Below are 27808 nucleotides of genomic sequence, written 5' to 3' on the forward strand. Positions count from 1 at the left end.
TTGGGTGCTCCGGTTTCCCCCACAGTCCAAAGACATGCAGGTTAGGTTAACTGGTGACTCTAAATTGACCGTAGGTGTGAATGTGAGTGTGAATGGTTGTCTATGTGTCAGCCCTGTGATGACCTGGCGACTTGTCCAGGGTGTACCCCGCCTTTCGCCCGTAGTCAGCTGGGATAGGCTCCAGCTTGCCTGCGACCCTGTAGAACAGGATAAAGCGGCTAGAGATAATGAGATGAGATTACGTTTTTGCAGTTATTTTTATTGGGTCATGCAAAAACCTCCTGCACCCAACATCACCTCACTTTTGATAAATACATGTATATTAAAGAAATAAATCATGATTATAAAATAAATTCATTGAAAAATGTGTAAAGTATTTCATCTCATCTCATTATCTCTAGCCGCTTTATCCTTCTACAGGGTCGCAGGCAAGCTGGATCCTATCCCAGCTGACTATGGGTGAAAGGCGGGGTACACCCTGGACAAGTCGCCAGGTCATCACAGGGCTGACACATATGGCCCTTTTCCACTACCCTTTTTCAGCTCACTTCAGCTCGCTTCAGCTTACTTCAGCCCGACACGGCTCGCGTTTTGACTACCAAAGAACAGCACGACTCAGCTCGCTTCAGCCCTGCTTAGCCCCTAAAACTTGCACGGTTTTGGAGTGGGGCTGAAGCGAGCCAAACCGAGCCGAGTGGGGCTAGGGGCATGAGGAGACACTCCCCTGTGCACTGATTGGTGAGGAGGAGTGTCCTCACATGCCCACACGCCCTGCGAGCACGCTGGGATCTGTAAACACCGTAAACCCAGAAGAAGAAGAATTACGAATTACGAGAATTTCTGAAGCCTTATGCGCCTTGCCTCATCTATACGCTCTTGCCAGTATCTGTTGGCGTTGTCGGTGACAACAAGCCACAGAACCAAGACCAGCAACACTAACGACTCCATGTCCTCCATGTTTATTGTTTACTATTCAGGTCATGAGACTACCGCTTAAAAGATCACTGATGTCACTGTTTGCGCTGCTTAACAACATCACGTGACATCCACCCACTTTCGCTAACTCCACCCAATGTGTCCACCCACTTCCAGCCAGCACGGTTCAGCGCGGTTGTAGTCGAAATGCAACTCCAACAGCCCCGCTCAGCTCGACTCAGCCCAACTCAGTACGGCACGGCTCAGCCCGACTCAGCCGCGTTTGTAGTGGAAAAGCGGCATTAGACACAGACAACCATTCACACTCACATTCACACCTACAGTCAATTTAGAGTCACCAGTTAACCTAACCTGCATGTCTTTGGACTGTGGGGGAAACCGGAGCACCCGGAGGAAACCCACGCGGACAACATGCAAACTCCACACAGAAAGGCCCTCGCCGGCCACGAACCCGGACCTTCTTGCTGTGAGGCGACAGCGCTAACCACTACACCACCGTGCCGCCTAAAGTACTTTTATATAACAATAAATTGCTTAGCAATTTTTGTAATAATAATTATAATTGTTAATTAAGTATTAATTAACAATTATAATTATTATTACAACAATTGTTAAGCAATTTATTGTTATATAAAAGTACTTTACACATCTTTCAATGAATTTATTTTATAATCATAATTACTATTTGCCTCACAAAAAAAAAAAGGACAGACATTTTAAATAATGCAGTGTGTCAATGGACTGTACATTCTGGCTACTTTCTCAAGTATTTTTCAAATTTTTACATAAAAAATAGATTTTGACTTAGTTTCTAAGAGCAATGTTTGTTTCTGGAGCATATATCCAAAACTATTCATGATACGGATTTGAAACTTGGTATACATATTAACAAGGTGATGTAGATGTGCCTTTTCATACAAAGAAATTTGAGAAATTTAAATTTTTCATGTTTCCATGGAAACAATTTCAGACTAAGTTTCTCAGGTTAGTCTGAGGTTTTGTTTCCAGAGCAGAACTTGAAAACTATGAGTGGTATGGTCTTGAAAGTTAGTCTATGCCTATCTCTGAGTAATTCGCCATGATTGTATAGTGGTTAGTACTCTGCGTTGTGGCCGCAGCAACCCTGGTTTGAATCTGGGTCATGGCAAGGAAAAACAAACAAAAAAAAAAGCTACCTGAGTAGGCATAATTTTGGGTGGCATGGTGGTGTAAGTGGTTAGCATGGTTGCCTCACAACAAGAAGGTTCTGGGTTTGCAGCCAGAGGGAGCCTTTCTGTATGGAGTTTGCATGCTCTCCCTGTGTCTGGATGCTCTGGTTTCCCCCACAGTTCAAAGACATGCGATTAGGTTAATATGGGATGGCCTTGAGCAAGGCACCTAACTCCAAACTGCTCCCCGGGCGCTGTTAGCATGGCTGCCCACTGCTCTAGGTATGTGTGTGGGTTCACTGCTTCCGATGGGTTAAATGCAGAGAGGAAATTTCACAAGTGTGTGATGAAGTTATGCTTTCTTTCTTCTTTTTGTGTGTTGATTAAGTAATGTATATGTGCCTTTTGATACTAAGAAATGTGAGAAATTTTAATTTTTAGCTCACCTGGACCAAAGGTCTGGTGGGCTTATGCCATGGGCTGCTGTGGTCAGTATAAAGAGGTAGGGTTGGTTTCCTGCAGCAGAATTTGAAAAATGTGACAAATAATGTTTTGAAACTTGGTATATAGTTGGTATATAGGGTGGGGGATATAGATGACTCTGTCTTCTTGTCTTTTTTAACTTGTAATTTTCTCAACTTCATGCTTTTTCCATGTACATCTCATGGAGTTCTTGTCCCGAGTTTCCTAGTGCTACCGTATGTAACCAGGAACTTACAAATATTTACAGCATTACAAGAATCCTTTAGAGCTTTAATTGAAGTATTTTTGTTGGTGTCAAAGGCTCGATGATAAAGACTTAAGTGTAACATGTTTTGAAGAAACTTCTCCTTCCACAGCAGCAAGAACTCACAAGCACCACTTCTCTCAGGTCCCAATATTTTTAGATCAGAACCTGAGACGTGATCTTTCTCCCTTCAGGTCTGTCAAAGGCCCCAATGAGAATTGAAGGAGGAAATAAGAAACACAAATAAATAAAACACCCAGTTTCTTTCTCTCTCTCTGTGCAACCTTCACTCAATCCAGCAAACTTCACACACAAAATGCATCACACCTCTTAAGGCCTAATGGCTTGGTGGCATCTTTCATAATATTACAAAGAGCAGCAGCTGGTTTGTTCCTCACCTCAGTGAAATAACAGACTTCATTATTACAAAGTCAATAAATCAATCACATTGTAATAATAATAATAACTTGTCATGCTAAATTATTTGTCATGATTTATACTTATTTACAGCAATTTCAGATCAGGCCAAATCTCCTAATGCAGCAAAACCAATTTTAAAACAAATATAACAGGGAATTTAAACATTTAATAATGTATTGATTAGATTATATTTTTACAGATTAGAATGATTGATTTTTCTTAATTATATGAATTTTGCTGACAGTCGGAGTTGAAGACAGGTTCCCCATGTGAGGCTGAATGTAAAGCCAGGATGCTTCAGTAAGAATCAACAATCTGTCAGTAACAATGGTGACACTGTCATGTGGTGCTGTTGGCGGAGCTTCATGAACCTTTATGATGTGAACATATCATAGTACAGAAAGAATACTTTCACTCAGCTGAGACCATTCATCATGTTCACTGTTATATTCATGTGTCTGTGGCTTTCACTCGGTGAGTTAACTTTGACCTTTTTTGTCACTGCAGAAATATTAAGTGTTGAATTAGTGATTTATTCTTCTGTGTGGTGGGAAGAAAAATCAGAATGTGCATGCTCTCTTCTCCATGTTAGGTGACTCCGTGGCAGCTTCAATAAAGCCACTTTTCACACATACAATTATAGATGAAGGCAGTGATGTTACTCTGTCCTGCAACTACGAAGCAAGTGGTACAGGAGACTACCTGCAATGGGACAGACAAAATCTAAACTGGAGTTCCTTCTTTTTATATCCCAAAGTGGACATAAAAGTGATTCAATCCCACCACGTCTCTCTGCTGAAGTTGATGAAAAGAATAACCAAGTGGATCTGCTCATCTCCTCTGCTGCTGTATCAGACTCTGCACTATACTACTGTGCTCTGCAGCCCACAGTGACAGGAAATCCAACTGCACTGTACAAAAACTTTCACACAGTTATGTTATACTGAAGGCTGATCAACTGCTAAGGTTACACAATTCCAGATGATATAATATCAATTATATGATCAGTTAAAAATAAATAAATGGATGGTTTGAGAGGTCAATAAAAATATACACTCACCTGCCAGTGTAATAGGAACTTGTTCTTGATTTGAAGATTCCTGTTCTTGGCTGCAGGAGTGGAACCCAGTGTGGTCTTCTGCTGTTGATTGCTGATCTGCTTTTCTGCTCACCATGGTTGTAAAGAGTTGCTGTGAGCTGCTATATCCTTGCTAAAAGCACTAAACAAGTTTTCAATAAGTTCATATACATCCCACTTTCTAAAGTCAAGATCCTGCAGAGTCTGAATTTTACAATGATATTTGTGTGTTAGCTTTTTGTAATCCACAGTGATTTTACACAGTGAGGTGTGTTTTAGTGAAATGAAGTCATTATTAAGAATTTCTGATATATATTAGCCTGGTGGATACACAGTACAACTAGGAACAGCTATTACACATATAATCTTATACCTTTTATATATTTACTTAAAAATGAGAAAATTGCCATGCTTGTGTGCAATCTACTTTCAGTGTTTCCTCTTTTTATAATAAACTGTTTATTTGTGAATTATTCTTAAATGCTTCAATATGTCTCAAGGCTTGTAAAAATATTTCTGCGAACAAAGACTAAACGATGGGAGAAAATCTTTCAGCAACATTGGTAACAGCCGAACATTGGCACCAGTTACCAGTTCTGTTCATACGAACTTTCATTTCTGAGAGGATCCATAAGCAATACTCTTCTTTAACATAATGAGAGCATGAAAACTGATTCCATAATTGTCTTGATTGTTGGATTTTAAGTCATCCTTTTCATGTACATCTTATGTATAATGGCAGTTTTTCAATGAAAAATACTGTTTCACAAAAATGTTAAGTGATTCCTTGATGACTTCTGTTAAAAGTGAGTTTGGATATTTGGGGTTTATATTCTTTTTTCAGTTTTTTTTTACACAATCTGTTTTTTTTATTATACCAACACAAAAGCTATACAGTACAACAAAACAAAACAAAGACAACAGTGCACAAACAATGAACACAAGATGTGCAATGAACCAAATGAATAGGTAGATTTTCAAAAGTGCAAATTAAATCATTATGTGATTTATACAGTATCAGTGATTTCTATCATTTTTTTCTATTACCATTCTCTACACTGCAGAACAATACTGGAGACACCAAAACTTAAAAAAAAAAAACATATGGAACACACACAGAACTATGTGACATACAAAAAAGTTTTAAAAAAATTCCCACAGGAATGACAGACCGCATAAGAAACAAGGGGATACAAAAATTAGGACAACAGGGACAATAGAAAGAAAAGAGCAATGACAAAACCTACACAATACCTACACAACAATCGCAATACAAAAGAACAGTAAAAGATAGTGCAAAAACCCCATCATCCCACCAGCCACCGGCGAAGCAGGCAGGGGCCCGATACAGACACAGCAACCACTGATGGGCCACATCACCGCCCCCAGGACCCCAGACAGACCAAACACAGGGCAGCAAACGGGAGAGTAGAGCCGACACCAGCGTGCAGCTTTGTCCTCGAACTGCACTGCAACGACCTCAGGCCATCTCTCCTGCACATCTAACATTGTGTGTGTGAGAGAGACAAAGATTTTGATCATATAATCAAAACCTCCCTATTCTTTATTCAGTTTTTTATTTCACAATCTATTTTATACACTACACACAGATCAAAACCTCTCTCTCTCTCTGTGTGTGCGCACTTATAAGGGAGATCATTATCCACTTGACACTGTGGATAACAGTTGAAATAATCAAGACTGCATGATTGGGGGGTAACAGTGAAATGAGCGAGCACAGAGAACACATTTACCTCATTATTTAGCTTATTATTTGCTCATTCTTTCATGTGAACATTTGTTCATTTAATTAAAAACATGCTTGGAATAAAACAAATTGCCAAAAACATAAAAGAGTTTCATTAATCAATTACCACATTATATATGTAATGCTTCCAGATGATACTATATATTATTTTAATCACTTTATATTTCATTAGATTTTGGTTCAAAAGGAACACCATGTGACCTTACTGATTGGATTTAGCAACTACTCATGTTTATATCGGTGACATGACTGCTCAGATGGTGGCACAATCTTGCCAAAATAGCTCAGTAGGGAGAGCGTTAGACTGAAGATCTAAAGGGCCCTGGTTCAATCCCGGGTTTCGGCAGTGTAGTCTGTGTTCATCTAAGCCTTTGACACTTAAGGGGTGTGTTGTTCAAGTGTAGCTGATGAAAAAAAGCAGAATTTTGGTTCATTGTAGCCCAAAGTCAGCAGGACACTTGCAGAATGAATGGGTTTGATTTGTACCAACAAAGAGAGGTAACTTCAAGCCGACAGGACGGTTTGGTGTCTGCTCCATAGATTTTGCAAAAGATAAATTTGTGAGGCAGATTCACATAGAAGGATTTGATTGATGTCTGGTACACGGAGCAGTTCCTACGATCTGGAAACAAAAGTCAGAAGCGCCATCCCAAAGAGCTCACCGCACAGGAAGGGGCAAGCTTGTGTTTAACCTGTTGCTTGAATTTATGAGTTGTCCATCGGCGTCACCAGACCCATTTTACTGGGGCACGTGCCCCAATATATATCTGCTGTGATCCAGTAAAATTTCCTGATCACATTTCAGAAACAGTAATGTATTTGGCACTGCGGAATAACCATACACTGTAAGCAGCCTCATTTAGTTATGTCCACTTACTACCTCTCTTTAACACAAAGAGCTCTGACAATTTTTGGATTTTGAACTCAACTTTATGAGTTTTAGAAAGTAAAACTTATTGTTATCCATTGTGTTGACTATTTGAGAATTTCGCAGACTTGTATGTGTTGATTGAACTTGGGTTTGTAAGTCATCAATTGAAAAAAAGGAGAGGAAAAAGGCAGGAAATTAAAACTTAGAGTTATTCATTGTGTTGACTATTTGGGAATTTGTCAGATTTGATTGAACTTGGGTTTGTAAGTCATCAGTTGGAAAAAAGAAGAGGAAAAATAAGGCGGGAATGGGGGATGGGAGCTACAGAAAAAAACAACTATTTGCAGTGTCTTTAAGGCAACATTGAAGAATGGGAATACATTGCAGATAAGTCATATTTCGAATTCTATCCAAAATATACACATTTTGCAGTAAACAAGAAGGGACTTCTTCCACCAGCGGAAGAAGACTATTTCCCTAACAATGGCCTGTTAAAATAAGCGGAGCAATACAACACTGTCTGTACTGAGTGCAACTGGAAAACCGGATTGTTGAGAGACTCGTGAGTTTTTCATGCAGCATCAGTGCCAGCTGAGTTTAATAATCTTTAATTCACTATTTTTCCATTAACTGTCGGTGCAGTAATGTAATAACAGTAACTATGTAGGTTGTGTTTTTTAATAGCAGGGAAAAGCTAAATTCGAGCCTTTGATTATAAGCTAATGGCTTGGTGGCATCTTTCATAATATTACCAAGAGCAGCAGCTGGTTTGTTCCTCACCTCAGTGAAATAACAGGCTTCATTATTACAAAGTCAATAAATCAATCATATTATAATAATAGTAATAATAGCTTTTATACTAAATTATTTATCATGACTTATTCACAGCAATTTACGATAAGACCAAAGTCCCTAATGCAGCAAAACCACTTTTAAAAACAAATGCAACATGAAATTTAAAGATTTATTTATTCGATTATATTTTTACAGACCAGAATGATTGATTTTTCATAATTCCATGAATTCTGCTGACAGTCGGAGTTGAAGACAGGTTCCCCATGTGAGGCTGAATGTAAAGCCAGGATGCTTCAGTAAGAATCAACAATCTGTCAGTAACAATGGTGACACTGTCATGTGGTGCTGTGGGCGGAGCTTCATGAACCTTTATGATGTGAACATATCATAGTACAGAAAGAATACTTTCACTCAGCTGAGACCATTCATCATGTTCACTCTTATATTCATGTGTCTGTGGCTTTCACTCGGTGAGTTAACTTTAACTTTTTGTTCTTGCAGAAATATTAAGCATTGAATTAGTGATTTATTCATCTGTGTGGTGGGAAGAAAAATCAGAATGTGCATGGTCTCTTCTCTATGACAGGTGACTCCATGGCAGCTTCAATAAAGCCACTTTTCACACATACAATTATAGATGAAGGCAGTGATGTTACTCTGTCCTGCAACTACGAAGCAAGTGGTACAGGAAACTACCTGCACTGGTACAGACAATATCCAATAACCTGACTTCCTTCTTTTTATATCACAAAGTGGACATAAAAGTGACTCAATCCCACCACGTCTCTCTGCTGAAGTTGATGTAAAGAATAACCAAGTGGATCTGCTCATCTCCTCTGCTGCTGTATCAGACTCTGCACTATACTACTGTGCTCTGCAGCCCACAGTGACAGGAAATCCAACTGCACTGTACAAAAACTTTCACACAGTTATGTTATACTGAAGGCTGATCACTTGTCAAAGTTACATAATTCCAGATGATATAATATCAATGATATAATGAGTTAAAATAAATAAATGAGGAGTTAGATTGGTCAATAAAATATATATTCAGTGTGTCTTGGCTCAGTCTCCTGCTCCAGATCTATGTTCACACTCAGGATCACACTTATTGGTTGCTAAGTACAATGATTTCTTAGATTTTTGTTGTTGTTGTTGTCAATGGCTTCATAATATATTCAAAACACACACACACAAATACTTTCAAGACTCATAATGGGCATTTTAGACTTGCCTTGCCAGTTACTGAGCTATAGATTTAATAAACTCTACAAAGATCAACATACACTTGCATTTGTTGTCCGACCTTAACCTGACCATAGTTTTAATTGATATCACTGTTTAAAGATCGTGACGGCCAAATGAGACTTCGAAGCGCGTATCAAGAATAAGGGGGCAGATGAAGCTCCGCTTTGAGGCTTTGTATCGTTGAGCAGAAAACCACATGACCCATGACAAACAAGGCCTCGGCTGTGATTCACTAAAAGGTTCATTACTCAGACTGTCATTCAGCAGACTTCACTAGTGACCTACTGCTAACAGAAATGTACAGCATGTTTAATTTCTACCTCACGTCAATGTTCTGCCACTTTACATTATTATTTGCAGGTACAGTAATTTGCACAATGTTCCATTTTAAAATAACTTATGTCATCAGATTTTTTTTTTGCTTGTTTGTTTTACTTATTTACCTGGATGTTATTTGGTGTTGACCCTCTGTCTCTCTCTTACACACACACACACACACACACACACACACACACACACACACACACACACACACTTTGTGTCTTTCTATGGATTTATGGTCAGTATAATTTTGTCTGCACAATAAAAAGGTGTACATAAACATAAAGGGAGTAAGCTTTGTGTTCAGTGCTTGTGTGATGGGACTGTGAGTGCTACTGCAGCCGTGCAGTGCACAGAGTAACTTTTAGGGGAACCTTTATTGATTCTTGTTGAGGAACAGATTTTTTTTAACTGTGTTTGGATTGAGGTGATTCCTTTTCTTAGAAATTCCCTCCCCAGCCTCACGTGGTTCCCTCACGTGGTTTTCTTCTGAATGAGCCACGCCTCAAGGCGGGGCTTCATCTGCCATGCCCCCTTATACTCGGCACGCGCTTCGGAGCCTCGGCTTCAGACGGCCATCACTATCGACCAATAATTGCTGATTATTATCTGTCTGTATTTTGCCACAGCATTAAATCATAATGTATTTTGTGTGTGTGAGCAGTTTAAGGACAGTTCCCCCATTTCCCCCTGATGAAGCGATCAGCCAGGATGTGTTTCTATCTGACAATTAAAGACACTGATTTGAATTAAAAAGTCTGCAAAGGGAATAAATCTGAATTAATAGTACAGATCCTTGGACAGTGAGCAGCCCAGAGCACACAGCGAGCAGTCAGGGGTTCGGTATCTTGCTCAAGGCCGCCCCACGTCAACCTAACTGCATGTCTTTGGATTGTGGGGGAAACCCGAGCACCCGGAGGAAACCCACGCAGACACAGGGAGAACATGTAAACTCCACACAGAAAGGCCCTCCCTGGGTTTGAACCCAGAAACATCTTGCTGTGAGGAGACCGTGCTAACCACTACGCCGACCAAAAGAACATGCGATGAGGGTAGGACTTGAACCCACGCATGCAGAGCACAATGGATTAGCAGTCCATCGCCTTAACCTCTCCCACATTTGTGTGTGTGTTTATTTATTTTGTTTGATGCAATGATCTTTGGTGTGTCAGTAACTCTGTCAAAGTCAAAACTCAGACTCATTAAAATATTTTTTGGAACATTATTGCTGTATATTTATATAATAAGCCTGTTATGAAAATGTGAAAACTACATATTCAAAAAAAATAAACCTGTCTAAAATGCTCATCTGAAGTCGGACTGAAAATGAAATTATAATCATTTGAAACCAATCGCAGTAAATTCTGTGCTGCTTTTCCTGATGGTAGAATAATTATTGGACTCGGACTGATGGGTTCGGAACCAAACAAAACCGCTTCCTCATAAAGCAACGTGGTGGAACAGAAAGACTTCACCGGCCAATCAGGCGGCACTTTCCTCATGAATATTCATGATTTCCCTGCCCACGTCGTGGAAATAGACCCCTTCCCATGTTTGGAAACAAACCGACCGTTGCCAGGATGCGCGCGCAGCCTGGACCCAGAAACAATGGCGCTGCCCATAGACCGGCATTATGAGCTGTCAGATTATGACAAACAGTTGTCGTTACAAGATCGAGAATACTACATAAATAAGTTAACTCTAACAAGTGGACATCGCCTACCAGATCCGTATTTAATTAAAGAGTGGACGGACGATGTTAGTAAGTTCCCTGGTATACAATGGCCAGATATACTGTATACTCGTAGCTTATTGACAAGACTTCAGTGTACACCCACTAAAAACTTCGTGCCTACAAGTCTTTAGACGCATATGATTATGTTATGATGGCACAAAATCTGGACTGCTTGAGTCAAGCGAGACCTCTCCTACAAACAAAATTGCATGCAAAGCTAAGTTAACATGCTAACAATATTTATTACATTGTGTAACTATGACCCAGCTAATCAGACAAACGTTACCAAAGTATTTTGCTACATCAATAAATGAAGACTAGAAAGAATAAAAAAGAAAGATTTAATAAATAGCCTGATCTTACCTGTGATGAAGTGGGCGCTGCAAACCCACACATTTTTGATAGTGCTTTCATCCCAGTCTACACGTTTGATGGCTTGGAGCCATAGACGTCAGTGATTTTTTTGGAATGGGTGAGATCCTGCTGGAATTCTGTACATTTTAACCCCATCACTGCTACGTTTCTGACACCCGACAACACAACAACTAGGCATTTCTTCCAAATATTTCTTCTTGTCTCTACCGTCGCTGAGTCTTTTTTGGGTCCAGGCTGCGCGCACAATTTCCTCTTACGTATGAATGATGTTTACTGCGAAGGGGTCTATTGAAAGGTGTTTGTGTTTAAATGTTTGAAAATCCCCACAAAACGCTCATTTGTAGAAGCGGCGAGATCAGGATCCCAGCAGCGACTCTGACACAGCGCTTATTCCTGCAGCACCACTGGGTTTATTCAGGGCCGCGTTAACCCTTGCCAAGGCCCTGGGTAGACACCCCCCCCTAGGCCCCACCCCCACCTGTTGTCAACTGCGCTCAGCAAATTCACCCCCTCAGACATGCCTGTCTAACTAGACCAGGGGTCACCAAACTTTTTTCTCTGGGGGCCATATTGTCGTTCCTGACTGTGATGGGGGGCCGGGGTCGGGTCAGCTATATCACATAGAATTGTATGACCCAGACAAATATGACCACCAGCAGGCCTCATTGTGTAGTAGAGATTACTAGCCTGGCACGGCCATCCCCACTACTATATCTACACTACTATATCTCCCGCTACTATATCCCCACTACTATATCCCCACTACTATATCCCCCACTACTATATCCATACTACTATATCAACACTTGATTCCTGGCACATATTTGTTTATCTTTACTAGTGGTTTGCAAAAGTAGTAATCAAGTCTTCACACTTTGTTTTAATTTGAAATATCACTGATATTCCATTTATTTATTTTCTAATAAAAATAATATCAAAGCTGTCAAGGTAAGAAACATCTGCCTAGTTGAGGTGATTGACACTGGCAAAGGTGAGTGGAAAATTATAAATTGTAGGTAGGCCTGTTGATATTATTCATAATATAAATAATAATTGTATGCAGCACTTAATAAAGGTCAAATAAATAGGCCTATAAAATAAATAATTAAATTGATAGATCACCCTGCAGCCAATTTGCATGTCTCGATAAGGGCACAGAGCTCTGCGGCCTGTGCCAACAGGTTTGAGGGCAGACACGACGCCTTGAGGACCTCGTGATCTGAGACTATAGCAAAACCTACTTTGTTCTTTCCCATCTCTGGGTCTCTGGAGGCTGAACCATCCACATAGAAGATCATGTCTGGATTTTCCAAAGGGTCGCTCTTTAAGTCTGCCCTGGGGGAACAAAAATCGTTAGTGAGAGCTACACAGTCATGTGGCTCTCCATCATCCTCTGTAGGGAGAAGAGAGGCAGAATTCAGAACAGAACAACGTTTCACAGTGATGTTAGGCATATCAAGTATGACAGTGTTATACTTCAACCATCTCTGTGCTGACAAATGTGATGTCTTTTTTTTTCCAACAGAAGCAGGGAGACAGCATGTGGGACCAAAGGGTGAGGTTAGAATACCCCACAATATTTCTGGAGGCAATTACCGCCTTTTCAGCTGCAGCAACTGCACGCAGGCAAACAGGAAGTCCAGTCGCCACTGGATCCACCCTGCTGGAGAAATAAGCTACAGGTCTCAATCTATCCCCATGTTTCTGCAAAAGAACAGAGGTCATAAACCCTTCTTTTCATTGACAGTTTGAACAAATGGTTTATTGGGGTCAGGCAGTCCCAGAGTGGGTGTGGTCTGCAGAGCACTCTTTAGGGACGTCAGGCACGTGCGGGACAGCTGCAGCATTGACTGCTTGCAGATCTTGAACAAACCTCCACTCATCGGGCTGGGACGGTTTTCTTGCCTTCTTAACTGGAAAAAATAGGAGTGCGCACTGGAGAGTCCGGGCAAGGGACAATTACATCTGCCTTCAGCAACGAATCAAAGACCGGTCTTATACCTGCGATTGCTTCTGGTTTGAGTGGGTGCTGGGTCTGTTTAGGCCTGAAATCTGATTTGGGGGTGATCACCACTGGTTCAGCATTCTTTATTAGGCCTACATCATGTTTACCCTTCGCCCAAACGGAATTTGGAACTCCCGCCAATTTGGGGTGCACCTCTGCTGGAGTTATGCCTGTGGAAACAGAGACAAACAGGCCACTATGGCCGAGGTCCCCAGGACCCTGGTCATCAGTGGCTAATATTACGCTGTGCTTAACATACACACACATAGCATGACTTTATTTGTAGACCCCAAGCTTTTGGCAAAACAACACACTAGGGTCCTCTGTTTGGGACCATTCATTGCCATTGACTGCGCACTTCTTGACCCATTTCCCCACGTCTTTCCAATAGGTGGCTCGTGGCCTTGCTAATGAGACATGGGATATAGAATTAATGATGTCAAAGAAATCATGTTGGCAGCAGCCGACCTCAAAGTCCTCTGTCATGAGGCCGCGTATAACATGTTTGAGAACACTGCGATGAACATTGATGCAGCTGTTTGGACGAGTAAAATAGACCTGCACAGCGCAATAATGTTTGAACCAATATATAGTTTTGAGGGTCAATCTTTCACGTGTGTGGAGGTCTGCAAACCAAGTCTTTTCAAACTCTACATCTTGCCCTTGGTGAACATGTGCTGTGCAATGCAAATCTTCCTCTTTCATATAATCTGTGTCAACTGATGAGGTGTTTAAGGGTGCGAGCTGTACAAGGTGTTTTGGAGTTTGTGTGAGCTGATCTGAGCAGAGCCGCCAGACATACACATACAGGGGGCTTCCAAACCCATACTGCACACCACACATTTCACTTACTTCAATGGTTAGCCCATCTGGAGTGGACATGAGATTTACTCCTAATTTGCACATTAAATCACGTGCTAACAAATTCACTGGACATGTATGTGAGATGAGAAATGAGTGGGACGTAACTATTCCTCCCTTGCTTTCACACGGGAGGTTGACTGAGAAAGTTTCGGTTACAGGTCGTCCTGAGATGCCCACTGTCTGAATAGAATTTGAGCTGAGCGGTGGGTCTACTGGAAGTACCCCATGTTGTGTCACTGAGTGTCCTGCTCCAGAATCTACTAAAAAGGTTAACACATGCCCACATACAGTGAGGGGCATACAAGGGAGTTTAGAGAAGGAAGTAGTTGTGTATTTTAACAAACTTAATGCAACTTCAAGTGTATCTATTTGGACTGGTGTATCGGGCATTTCTGTGTAGTCTTGCTGTTGCATGCAGGTGCTGCTACTAATGTGTTTAACGTTATGTGAATGCTCCTGTCTATGTGTATGTGTATCATCAGATGTGTGTGTGTTACCTCCCCTGTTCTCTGTGTGGGGCCCATTCCCGGAGTCCGCCCATCAGTCTGCTTTGCTGTACTCCTCACAGGGCTTCTGGCTGCTTCTGTGGAGACAATCTCGAGCCATGTGTCCCTTCCAATTGCAGTTGTAGCAGGTTAGGCCTTTAATCCAGGACAGGTCGCCCCAGGTCATCCTGCCTCGGCCCCTACCTCGACCTCTTCCTCTTCCTCCTTCTCCAGGCTGAACAGTCTGGAAAAGAGTGAGAGTGGCGGCATGCAGGTCTTGGTCTCTTTGTGTCGACTTTGTCTTCTCCTTCTCCTTCAGCAGCTTTTCTGCATGCACAGTGTACTGCTCGATCTTGGTGAGACTGGTGGTTTCCCACAGGAGACAGAGCCGCTTTACTAACTTGGCCACTCATGAAACTGTTCCGCAGGTGCACTTCCCAGACCTCAGGAGTGCCTTCCACTCCAGCCAGGGTCGTGGGTCTGGCCAGGCCACTGTGTTTCTCATGCACGGCAGTGAGACAGGTGAGAAATGCTGACACCCCTTCTCCATCTTTTTGCTTACACATACTGATCTTAGTCATGTCTATGTTCAAAGGAAAAGCACTGTCCAGAAGAGCACAGAGAGCAGTGATGGTATCTCTATACTCACTATTGCCAGCCGCGCTCCAGTCTGGTGTAGTCATTCGCTGGTCAGCTTCCGGCCACTCTTTGGAAACTTTGTTCCAATCTATACCTATCTTGGTCATGATTAGCCGGCGAAGTTCATGGGTGGTCGGTCGGAATTCTCTGCAAAATATCAACAGTTCATTACCAAATCTCTTTCCTCCTACCTCTCTCACATTGGGAAGAGAAGCCATGCTTTCCTTGATATCAGCTGTCATCCAGGGTCTGTGGACTAAAAGCACACCATCAGCTCCAGCCATTTCCATCATTGGAAGATGAAGGACTTCAGACTTTAGATTATGGCCTTGTGGACCCACTGGTGAGCACGTGGTCAGGTCCAGGAGGGTGTCTTTTCCATCGCCATATGCAAGACCGGATCTCGTGTGTGATGGAGAAGTGCTGAGAGGCGCTGATGCTGGAGGCGGCTGGTAGGCTGGGAGAGATTCCAGAGGCTCAGTATTTTTTTTCTTCTTTGTCTCGACTTCTCCCCCTTTCTGTGGGTGAAGCACTTGTGGGAATGATGTTCCGCCTTGCTGAGGAGGCAGTGTGTGTCGGGGTGGCGGGGCAGACTCCAGGTCAGGGTCCATCTGAAATTTCAAACACTGAGAAGAGGGTGAGAGCCCTGCCTGTCATTTCTCTCTTTTGTACTCTCTCTAAAGTGTTTCTTCTTCCCATGCAGAAAACGCCCTCCAGTCCCCTAAAAACTTAACATTATCTGCAGACTCTTCTTTTTCCTTCTGTTTCAACTTTTCTTCTAACTGTCCTATCTGCCTGGGACTAAAACTGCCCTTCTCAGGGAATTCTAAGTCCTTTACTCATATATCAAACTGTGCCAAATAATCCTCGCCATACGAGCTTTTCATAAACTGGATGTTTGGATTGTCATAGGAATATCCAATTCTTATTATAGCACATGTAGCTTCACACTTACTTGCTTTTTCTTTTCTTTCCCTAACTTACTGTTTCTGTTCCTCATTGTACACTGTTATATCAATAGGTTATGACAACAGTGGCTGAGTTTTTTTCAGGATCACAAGAAGAGCAAGTTGGACTATGTCCAAAAATGCGACACAATAATCCTTTAGGTGTGTTCTTATTAGTAAACAATTTATCTGACATTTGCCTTAAACTAAAGTAGGTATCATTTAGCACAACAACTTCAAAGACAACTCGCGCATGTGTACAAAATCTGTTTCTCTGTTTCAGAATTTGGAGGAGGACAGTACTCTGTTAATTCATCAATATTTTGCGTGCACACCGGTGTGTCTTTGCGTTTTCGCGATCGAACCTCTCTATCCCGTTCCCCAGATGGGCCAGTTGTTCACACAGAACAAAGGGAGCAAGATTCAATTCCTACGAATCGCTGAACGTGAATCCATCGAAACACGCACCCGTACTTCCCCTCCTCAAGTAGGCGAGCGATTACCCAGTCGTCACTTAGGTGGATAGTTCTCTTACACAACCCAATAAACTACTTGCAGTTTATTGTCTCAAAATTGTGTTTTATCCATTGTCTGCAAACATATTGATGGTACCACAGCTTAGCAGTCCTCTTGGGCTCAGACAAACTTCTGTCCATCTCTTATCAGTCTTCCTTGACTGGGACAATCTCTGCCCGTCTCTTATATCATTTTTAAATACTAGGACAAATCTCTGTCCATTTCTTGTATCATTCTTTAAATACTGTTTCCACTAATTTCTTTACACAAGAATGCAAAGTTATCACTTACTGGTTTGGTGAGCCCTGATGGCCTGGTCTCTCATCCGAGTTCTCAGCTCCGCACCATAGCCTTGGGAGTGTTCTGTCGTCCGAGGATCAGACGCATAGGGCCCACCCAGGGGACGCCAAATTGTAATGGAAATTTCTAATAAACACTTCAGAATGCTTAACAGTTGTCTTTTCAGTCATTTATTATAGTAGATCATATAAAAGATATATAAAATAGGAAAGGAAAGAGAAGAATAGAAGACATCACTTCTGATGATGCCGAGAGTATGCGCACTCTGAGTTGTGTTTTAGGAATGTTATCTATTATACTCTGAAAGCATTCGCTCACTGCTTGTGTCTTCACGTGATTGGCTCAAGATTTTCTATGAAGCTTTGTTAAAGCGTGCACCTGGCGTGCTCTGGTATGTGCAGGTGGATGTGAGTTAGGGAGAGCTCAAGCTCCCTGCTTATCACCACCGAGGTCAGGAAAGGTGGTTACATCATGAGAAGATGCGTAGTTAGGACGAACTCAAGCACTCTGCTCATTACCACCAAGGCCACAGAAAAGCGATTACAGCATGTGGAAAAACATCTCTTCTCAGTAACTAAGCCACTTTAGTTCAACATACAGAAACACAGAGAATAATAATGTTCATCCATTAAGTCACTTGAGCTCAACATACAGGAACACAGAGAATAATAATGTTCGTCCATTAAATTTCCCTCACAATTGTTTACTTTCCGGGTCGTGAGACTACCGCTTAAAAGGTCACTGATGTCACTGTTTGCGCCACCTAACGACATCACGTGATGTCCACTCACTTTCGCTAACTCCACCCAATGTGTCCACCCACTTCCAGCCAGCACGGTTCAGCGTGGTTGTAGTCGAAATGCAACGCCAACAGCCCCGCTCAGCTCGACTCAGCCCAACTCAGCACGGCACAGCTCAGCCCAACTCAGCCGCGTTGGTAGTGGAAAAGCCCCATTTGTTTACATGTTTGAAATAAACTATCATCATCATTATCATCATCACTGCAACCGCACTTGCTAATTGACATGGTAGCCAAAAGTGCGGGCTGTTTTTGCGACCACGCCCCCAGAGTGAATATTCATGAGCGAATTGGGCGTGGTGTTTCGCCCAGTGGAAACCTACAGTAACCCTTTGTGTACCGCCCACGGGGCGGGATTTTTTTTCTTCAATCAGAAATATTGGTAGGGACACGCCCATACCGCCCACACCCAATTCTACACCTGTGTTGTTGAGCATGGAGAAAACCAGAAAGTAGGGAAAAAAGTTAGGGCAGGCAAAATAAAGATTTTTTTCTTTCTTTTTTAAAATAAGGTAACTATTCCTAAATCTACTATAATACCATATGAGAGGGTAGAATAAAAGGACCAAATTCCTATTTTTATTCTCTACTCTAAAAAACCCATTCACCAGCTTCATTTAAAAAGAAAAAAAAATTCTATAACAAAGAAATACTGCAATATCAGGTTGGTATATGGAGCCAAAAGAGCAAACCCCTATCCCAGCTCCTTGCTCTAAAAAAAATCTGCTTGATATAATGCTCTCATTTAGAGAGCAAATCAGATTTTTAATTGATTAAAATAGATACTACACTTGATCCTGCTCAAAATGCGGAGAAATGACAATTTACTGCAACTAATGACTTTAAATATACCACCTCCAAATATTAAAATCCAGAAAGGTAAACACAGCTAGACTCCGCTCCTAACATCTGGATCCTTTGGAAAAGAGACATCGCTTTGTGGGGCGTGTGGGAGATGTTTCAATGCAAAAAGATCAATAGATCTAACATTTGTTGACTAAAAATGTTCAGCTCTGCCAGAGCAAAGCCTACAAAAATATACTGAACGCATTAACATTTCTCTCCACGGAACTCTTTAGTAAAAGGCAAAAGATTTATGCGTCAATGAAGAGAAACCCGAGCTGCACTTAACACTGGATCAGGTTAGTGACACTGTATTGGAGGTGCAGAAAGCTGGTATAGGGTAAGGTGGTCTGGGCTTTATTCAGTCCCCCCAGGATTCCGCGGGCCTTTTTTTTGTGATTGTTGAGGGCTAAAATGTCTGATGTTGCGGGGGTTTTTCCAAAAAAATTGCGATGAAAGTTGCGGTGTTTTTTAGGCTTTTGTTGCAATGACATTGCGGGAGGAAGTGAAAGTTGTGAGAAATTGTTGTGATTTTCTCTTTTTGTGATTAAAATTGAGTGATATGTTAAATATTAAGTTATTACTGAAAAACTATTGATTAAAAAAAAAACACACTGAGAAATTGTCCTATAAACAACTTTACCAATATAAAAGATTACCAGGACTACAAAAATGCAGAAAATAGGCTTTACTTATCCAAATGCACCTGTTGGTTCAAAAGTTAAAGTGCAGAGAACCTCACAGCACAACATGAAGTTACCTTAAAATATAATAAAAATGCCTCAGCTTTCATGTAAGAAAAAAAAACTATCAATACTAGTACTGTGTGCAGGCAGTCTCTCCTGAAGACTAAATTAAACACTAATTACAAACTAATAAAATAAATGGCTCAGGCTTCATAGAAGAAAAAATAACAATTTGAACAGAATCTCACAGTATGATGCTGAAGCTGTCTAAATAATGGAAAATAAAATACCATTTTGGCAAAAATGTTGGCATCCATTAATTTCTTGTATTAAGTAAAAAAAAATAATGTAAAGTGCACACAGTCCTTCACTGTAAACATAACACACTTTCAGTAACAGAATTTAAGCCTATATAAACACTGACTCGCACATGCAACTTCTCTTGAATGGAAACACGGAAGTAAGCAGTGTTGCCAGATACTGCTGATGTTTTCCATCTCAAAATATGTTCAAAACCTGGAAGGCAGAAGGTAGCTTGTCGACGTCACCTCAAGACGACGCCAACAATTGGTCAAACTTGTGGGAAAGTTGCGGTGATTGGATATAATTGCAACACCGGTCTGAATTCGCGGGGATAGGTTGAATTTGCATTGAAGTTGCAAATCGCAACATCGCGAAATCCTGGAGGGTCTGAATATTAGCCATTGCACACAGGCAGAGAAATGTCTGACCAACAAGCTTTTTTGAAAGAAAGATTAATCAATTGACAGATAGATAGATAGATAGATAGATAGATAGATAAGCAAGTGGGGTGGGGTGTTGAATTTTGAAAAGGAACAGTTGAGTGTTGTGTGATCTGTCCAATATCACGGATGTAGGCCTATAAATTAAATATGAAAACATCAGCTGGAGTTTGATTATTGACAGGAACGCTTTTGACCACAGCAGTAAGTGCTTTCCATACCACATTTTTTATTGATAAATGAGGATCATTGCATCATCCTCGTTAGTATAGTGGACAGTATCTCTGCCTGTCACATGGAAGACCGGGGTTCGATTCCCTGACGGGGAGGCTTCAAAATTTATTAACTTGTGCAGCAGGGGGATGGAGTGGTTCACACTGTTGCCTCACAGCAAGAAGGTTCTGAGTTTGAGCCCAGCAGCTGGTGGGGGCCTTTCTGTGTGGAGTTTGCGTGTTCTCCCTGTGTCAGCTCTGGTTAACCCCACAGTTCAAAGACATGTATTTCGGTTAACATGGGGTGGTGTTGGGCTGAAGTGCCCTTGAGCATATATATATATACAGTATGTATATATGAATGACCATGTTTTGTGTCAATTAAATCTTATTAATAGTAACAGATCTAGATAAATCCAGTGACTATAGACCATACTTTAAAGTGCTGATGACACGTTTTTGACATCTTTGGCGATGTTTTATAACATAAAAAGTAATTCCCGATGATCCATATATTAATTCACGAAGGCGCCTATTTTACAAGTTATGATAAAAAACACGGCTATTTGGGCAAATTTGACGGGGCTGCAGCACCCAGGAGACGAAGGAGGAGGAGGAGCTATATGACATCAGCGAAAGAACCTTCCTCCTAACTTACCAGTTTGTTGTTGATGTGACAGGTGTTCAGTTTATCATTATTAGTATTTTTATTATATATATATATATATATATATATATATATATATATATATATATATATATATATATATATATATATTATGCCTTCGCGTTGTGTTGCCGGCTTTTGCTCCAAAACCCACAAGGATGGGGTAAGTTTATTCAACTTCCCAGAGATCCTGAGCTGCATGCGAAGTGGGTGAAGCAAGTCAGGCGCACTCATGATAAGTGGGAGCCCTCACCAACATCCGTCCTGTGCTCTGAACACTTCGAGTTGGATTGTTTTGACACCCTTCCCAGCTTAAAAGAATCTCTTGGGTGTTCAGCTTAGCACAAACGTGTGTTACTACCATCAGCAGTGCCTACACAGTTTTGCCAGATTGGGAGGTTTCCCACCCAGTTGGGCGGTTTCAAGTGCATTTTGGTGGGTTTTGAACATATTTTGGGCTGGAAAAAGCCAGCAGTATCTGTTGCCAGATACTGCTGAAGTTTTACAGCCCAAAATATGTTCAAAACCCACCAAAATGCACTTGAAACCGCCCAACCGGGCGGGAAACCTCCCAATCTGGCAACACTGCCAGTATTCCGGAGGGGGTCTACTAGTAGCTATGCTGGATCCAAAGACAGTCCTCCTGTCAGAACATGTGTTGTGAAATGACATAAGATAAAGGTACGTAGAGCTATAGATTCTACATGATAATCATAAATGTAATCATAAAGTCGGCGTGATATCAGTCATGTATTTGCTTGTGAAAGCTTGTGGCTTTCATGTAACTGCCACCTAGCAATGAGAGGCAAAGGGTAAAGAGGGTAGGCTATCATAGATTCTATTCAGAAGAGATCAACACAATTCTAGACTCCCAGAAGAGGAAGAGCTAGCACTAGAGAGTTCACCGGCATTTTCATGCACCATTTCCATTGAGTAGAACCAGAGTAGAACAGCCAGTGAACCGCAGCGTGTTCTTCCGCTGACGTCACAACATGGCCGCGAGCCACGGACCCAGTTTTCTTGCACTGTGCAATTAAAAGTTGGATATTCGCATAACAACAGTTTCTTTTCACGTAATTATAACAGAAATCTAACATGTTTGCCATGTTGTATAGTTTATTTAAGAAATTGCATAGAGTCATGTTCATGTCATCAGCCCTTTAATATGCCTAAAGTCAATGTTAATGTCAATTATGACTATTATAAATTGCCAATGGTAGACCCTCTGATGATGTTCTTCTAATAATATTCTATTTCTAAGTCTAGTAAAAGTCAGACAAAAAAAGTTTTCTGTGTTTTTAGCTTTTAGGTAAATATCAGAAAATTGAGTTAGCTAATTTCATGGATGCCCGCTAACCTATCTGTGTGCATTTAGCATTAGCAAACCTCCCTCGTGATAGTGAGAACTGGCAGGCTGGATTTTTCCATTGGCTCGCGCGCTCGACTCCCAATCCAATGTTGCTTTGGTTGGCCAAAGTTATGAGGTTGCTGTGGGGTACTAAGACTAGACTAAATAACAAAATTAAATGATTCAGACATCCCTAGTCTCCCGGACGCTCTGGGAGTCTCCCCAGGAGCATGTAGACAGAGACAGGAAAGGCAGGAGAAACTTGATCTAAGTCTTAATTGGAAAGTTGTAAATTAAATTGTAATGACTGGCTATTGCTGATATGTGGTTTGATGTTGTGACATGTAAGTAAGTTTAGCAAACAATTGATTTGATTGATGTAGATTTATGGTGTGAAATGTAAAGAACTATTCTTAATATGTGAATTGATGGTGTGAGATGTAAACAAGTAATGCAAATAATACTGTAGATTGATGAGATGTAAATAACTATTGCTAATATGTGAATTAGTGGTGTATATTGTGAATAAGTTTTACAAATTACAGTGTAGATTGATCGTGAAACATAGGCTTAATAAGTTACCAATATGTGCATTGATGTGAGATATAAGTAGGCCATACGTTGATAAAATATGTATTAAACCGATGATGCGATAAATAAAAATGTTTTGAGAGATATTGACCACTGTGAGTGAAGAAGGGCTCCCCCTCCTTCCAAAAGCCAATTTAACCACTGTCCGAACCAATGGATTTTTGACCAAAATGCTCTGAATGGATCAAACTTTGATGCGCGAACCAGAACGGAACCCGTTCCCTGTTGGTGGAAAAGGGCTATGTGTAGGTCGGTGCAAAGTCGTCAGGTCCATATCTTGTCTGACCAGTAGAGGGAGCGCACATAAAATCACCACCAGTGTCTTGTGCTGACTTGGAAGAGGAGGGGCCAAAAATTATGCAAAACCCTGCTCGGACGCTTTGCCCACCCTCACGGAGTGGCCTACACCCTTGCAGGGTTACATGTCAGCCAGGCAAAGAAGCTCATGCTTACTTGGTAGGAACAACACCATGATCAAGAAGGTGGTTTACTCAAAGTGAGGCCCAGGCATTGTACTCAGGCTGTGCTGAGCTTTGTGAATTACTCAAATGCAAGAATCTCAACTGCATAATTTCTGGTAGGGGTATCTTTCACTTAATTCTGTTGGAGTCGAAGATAGAGCTGTTTGTTTTTCTGAAGTTTTTATTTTCTTAGCATTCAGATGTTTTATATCAAGAGTTGCTGGCTGCTTGGAGGACTATGCTCTTAAGGGTAACATGTGGAAAAAATCTCTCTGGTTCTGTGTATTGCTGGGTTTCTGAGCACTAGGGAGCAGGTTTTGTTCAGGTTTCTTTTATCCTTGGCACCCAGCTAGGGTTTCCACAAGTTTTGAGCAGAAAATGGTTGTTGAGGATGCACCGTGGATGGAGGGAATTTCACCAGGGTTGTGCAGACCTTTGAGAATTCCTCAAATGTGGGAATATCGACTGCATAATTTCTGACAGTGGGGGAATGCGTTCCTGCTCTCTCCTCTTTCCCATAACCCTGACAGAGTCAAAAATTGAGCTGGTGGCTTTTCTATCTATCTATCTATCTATCTATCGATCTCCTTCCTTGCTTTCTTCCTTCTTTCCCCTTCCCTGATGTTGTGCGCTGGAGTGCAAGTTGCATGATGTGTTTGAAGTCTTATGAATACAAGTGGGCTCAGGGACCAAAGTGCAGCATGTGGAGAAAATGTAGCTGGCTCTGCATGTTGCTGTTATTTTCGCTCTGCTCGCACGGCTTTCTGACCACCAGGGAATGTGTTCTTGAACAGGTTTAGGTCAGGCTTCTGGGAACCTTGGCATGAGCAAGGGTCTCCATGAGTTTTCAGCAGGAATTTGTCATCAAGAATGCATCATCGACAGAAGGCATTGCACAGTGCACAGCAGAAGTAAACAGTAGTCCGGAGATGGTGGATTGCATTGCTTGCCTGCAAGCTTTATTCTGTTATTTCTTCCCTGGTGGTCAGAAAGCCTTGCGAGCAGAACAAAAACACCAGCAACATGTGGAGCCAGCTACATTTTCTCAACACGCTGCGCTTTGAGCCTCCTTGTCTTCATAAGACTTTCAGACATAGCAGATATTTGCTTTCTTCCAAAATATGACCACAGACCAACTAGTAATCATAAGAAGACGTAGAAACTTGTCCTAAACTAAAAACACGCCCTCTGATGTCATCACGGTTCGCACCAGGAAAAAAACAAAAACGGCTATCCGGAAGGGGACCGACTTTACAGGTTCCAAACCCAGAGATTACAGTGGAGCTCAGCTCCACCTCCTCACCTTGGCAGTACAGCCAGCAGGAGCTGAGCTCCCTCTGCTTCAGTGTTTATTATAATATAATACTTTTATTCATTTTCATCTATTCTAAAAACACCATCAATATGAGAGTTCATCAATAATGATTTAGACAACAAAAAAAATAAGCTAAAGTGAATTACACCCATCAATTAAAAAAAAAAACATTTTCATTGGAATTATCATTGAATGCGCATGCGCTGCGAGAATGCGTGATGTCACACAGCATCATCATACGTTTAATGTTAACATTAATGGACTTCAGCTCGAGAAATTGGCGCCACTGTTTTCTATCAATCCGTCATACTTTATATTTTATTAGGATTTGTGTCGTATAAAGTTGTAACTATCTGTGAAACACGATGCCTTAGCAAAGTAGACAGAGGTAAGTCATGGTTCTTTTGTTTATTTTGTCTTTAGTTGAGAAACTTTCTCAGGCAAAATATACTAGTGCAGCAGATGACATAAGTAGCGTTAGCTAACACTGACAGACAGGATGCTAGTCGAAAAATTCACGCCTCCATTTGCTGAAGTTCAGATCTTTTTGTCTGTAGTTCTGTCATATTTTATCTTCATTTACTAAGTTGTAGCTGTTTTCTGTGTTTTTAGCTTTTAGGTAAATATCAGAAAATTGATTTCGCTAATTTAATGGATGCCTTAAATGGTTGACCTGAACTGCTGGCGACATGGATTTCTCTTGGCTGCATCGTTCTGAAAGTGCTTGTTTCATGAAAGGTGCATTAGAAAATACCTGGTTTTCTGTGTGTGATGTGCCAAATACACTGTAAAGTTGGCAGATAAATAAAAAATGCTTCTTTGCATCTGAATTCTGTTCCAAAAATTACTAAAAGCTTGTCCGCCATTATTAGATCGCAGCGACTGACGGGTAGGCAGATTTCACTCGGCTGCATCGTTCCGAATGTGCTAGTCTAATGAAAGTTACGTCAGAAAACCCCCAGTTTTCTGTGTGTGCTGTGCTCAATTACACTGTAAAGTTGGCGAATAAATTAAAAATTGGTTTGAAAAATGCTTTTTTGCATCTGAATCCTGTTCCAAAAATCACTAAAAGCTTGCCCGCCATTATAGACCACAGCGATTTACAGCTTGACAGCGCTGCACGCTTGACGTTATTTGCACCAGGACCTTCTTTTGTTTCCACACGGACTCTAATATTTTCCTCAGTGGCGTGAATTCTTGATACCGATTCTTTTGAAAAAGACAGGAAAGCTCTTGGGTGGCACGGTGGTGTAGTGGTTAGCGCTGTCGCCTCACAGCAAGAAGGTCCTGGGTTCGAGCCCTGGGGCCGGCGAGGGCCTTTCTGTGTGGAGTTTGCATGTTGTCCGTGTGGGTTTCCTCCGGGTGCTCCGGTTTCCCCCAAAGACATGCAGGTTAGGTTAACTGGTGACTCTAAATTGACCGTAGGTGTGAGTGTGAATGGTTGTCTGTGTCTGTGTCAGCCCTGTGATGACCTGGCGACTTGTCCAGGGTGTACCCTGCCTTTTGCCTGTAGTCAGCTGGGATAGGCTCCGGCTTGCCTGCGACCCTGTAGAAGGATAAGCGGCTAGAGATAATGAGATGAGGAAAGCTCTTCAAATTCGTCCTCAATCTTTGTTTTTTTGTTTGAAGATGACTTGGAGCCTATAGCCATGGAGAGGACTTCTTTTGCAGGCAAGCAAACGTGAGTGGGACAGACAAAGTGCAGTGAGGTACTCTTTCTTTCTTTTACAGGCAAGTGAACATGAGTGGGACAGGCAAAGTGCAGCCAGGTACTCTTTCTTTCTTTTACAGACAAGCGAACGTGAGTGGGACAGGCAAAGTGCTGCGAGGTACTCCTTTCTTTCTTTTACAGACAAGCAAATGTGAGCGGGACAGGCAAAGTGCTGCGAGGTACTCTTTCTTTCTTTTACAGACAAGCAAATGTGAGTGGCACAGGCAAAGTGCTGCAAGGTACTCCTTTCTTTCTTTTACAGACAAGCGAATGTGAGTGGCACAGGCAAAGTGCTGTGAGGTACTCCTTTCTTTCTTTCACAGACAAGCGAATGTGAGTGGCACAGGCAAAGTGCTGTGAGGTACTCCTTTCTTTCTTTCACAGACAAGCGAACGTGAGTGGGACAGGTAAAGTGTAGCGAGGTACTCTTTCTTTTACAGACAAGCGAATGTGAGTGGGACAGGCAAAGTGCAGCCAGGTACTCTTTCTTTCTTTTACAGACAAGCGAACATGAGTGGGACAGGCAAAGTGCTGCGAGGTACTCTTTCTTTTACAGACAAGCGAACGTGAGTGGGACAGGCAAAGTGCAGCCAGGTACTCTTTCTTTCTTTTAAGACAAGCAAACGTGAGTGGGACAGGCAAAGTGCTGCGAGGTACTCTTTCTTTTACAGACAAGCGAACGTGAGTGGGACAGGCAAAGTGCAGCCAGGTACTCTTTCTTTCTTTTACAGACAAGTGAACGTGAGTGGGACAGGCAAAGTGCTGCGAGGTACTCTTTCTTTTACAGACAAGCGAACGTGAGTGGGAAAGGCAAAGTGCAGCAAGGTACTATTTCTTTCTTTCTTTTAGAGGCAAGCGAACGTGAGTGGGACAGGCAAAGTGCTGCGAGGTACTCTTTCTTTTACAGACAAGCGAACGTGAGTGGGACAGGCAAAGTGCAGCCAGGTACTCTTTCTTTCTTTTACAGACAAGTGAACGTGAGTGGGACAGGCAAAGTGCTGCGAGGTACTCTTTCTTTTACAGACAAGCGAACGTGAGTGGGAAAGGCAAAGTGCAGCAAGGTACTATTTCTTTCTTTCTTTTAGAGGCAAGCGAACGTGAGTGGGACAGGCAAAGTGCAGCCGGGTACTTTTTCTTTGTTTTACAGGCAAGCGAACGTGAGTGGGACAAGCAAAGTGCTGCCAGGTACTCTTTCTTTTACAGGCAAGCAAACGTGAGTGGGACAGGCAAAGAGAAGCGAGGTACTCTTTCTTT

The 27808-nt window shown here is 41.7% G+C and overlaps 4 non-coding genes across 4 annotated transcripts; 2 read left to right on the forward strand and 2 right to left on the reverse strand.

Moving 5' to 3' along the window:
• Nucleotides 1-6350: 6350 nt before the first annotated feature.
• trnaf-gaa (transfer RNA phenylalanine (anticodon GAA)) lies at nucleotides 6351-6423 on the forward strand. The gene has a single exon. It is a non-coding gene; the product is annotated as a tRNA-Phe (tRNA).
• Nucleotides 6424-18608: 12185 nt separating this feature from the next.
• Nucleotides 18609-18798, reverse strand: LOC132865116 (U2 spliceosomal RNA). The gene has a single exon (XR_009650290.1). It is a non-coding gene; the product is annotated as a U2 spliceosomal RNA (small nuclear RNA).
• A 188-nt stretch (nucleotides 18799-18986) lies between these two features.
• LOC132865126 (U5 spliceosomal RNA) lies at nucleotides 18987-19101 on the reverse strand. Its single transcript, XR_009650296.1, has one exon. It is a non-coding gene; the product is annotated as a U5 spliceosomal RNA (small nuclear RNA).
• A 4411-nt stretch (nucleotides 19102-23512) lies between these two features.
• Nucleotides 23513-23670, forward strand: LOC132865111 (U1 spliceosomal RNA). Its single transcript, XR_009650288.1, has one exon. It is a non-coding gene; the product is annotated as a U1 spliceosomal RNA (small nuclear RNA).
• Nucleotides 23671-27808: the final 4138 nt, after the last annotated feature.

Source organism: Neoarius graeffei, chromosome 17 (assembly GCF_027579695.1).
Source record: "Neoarius graeffei isolate fNeoGra1 chromosome 17, fNeoGra1.pri, whole genome shotgun sequence".
NCBI classification, from domain to species: Eukaryota; Metazoa; Chordata; class Actinopteri; order Siluriformes; family Ariidae; genus Neoarius; species Neoarius graeffei.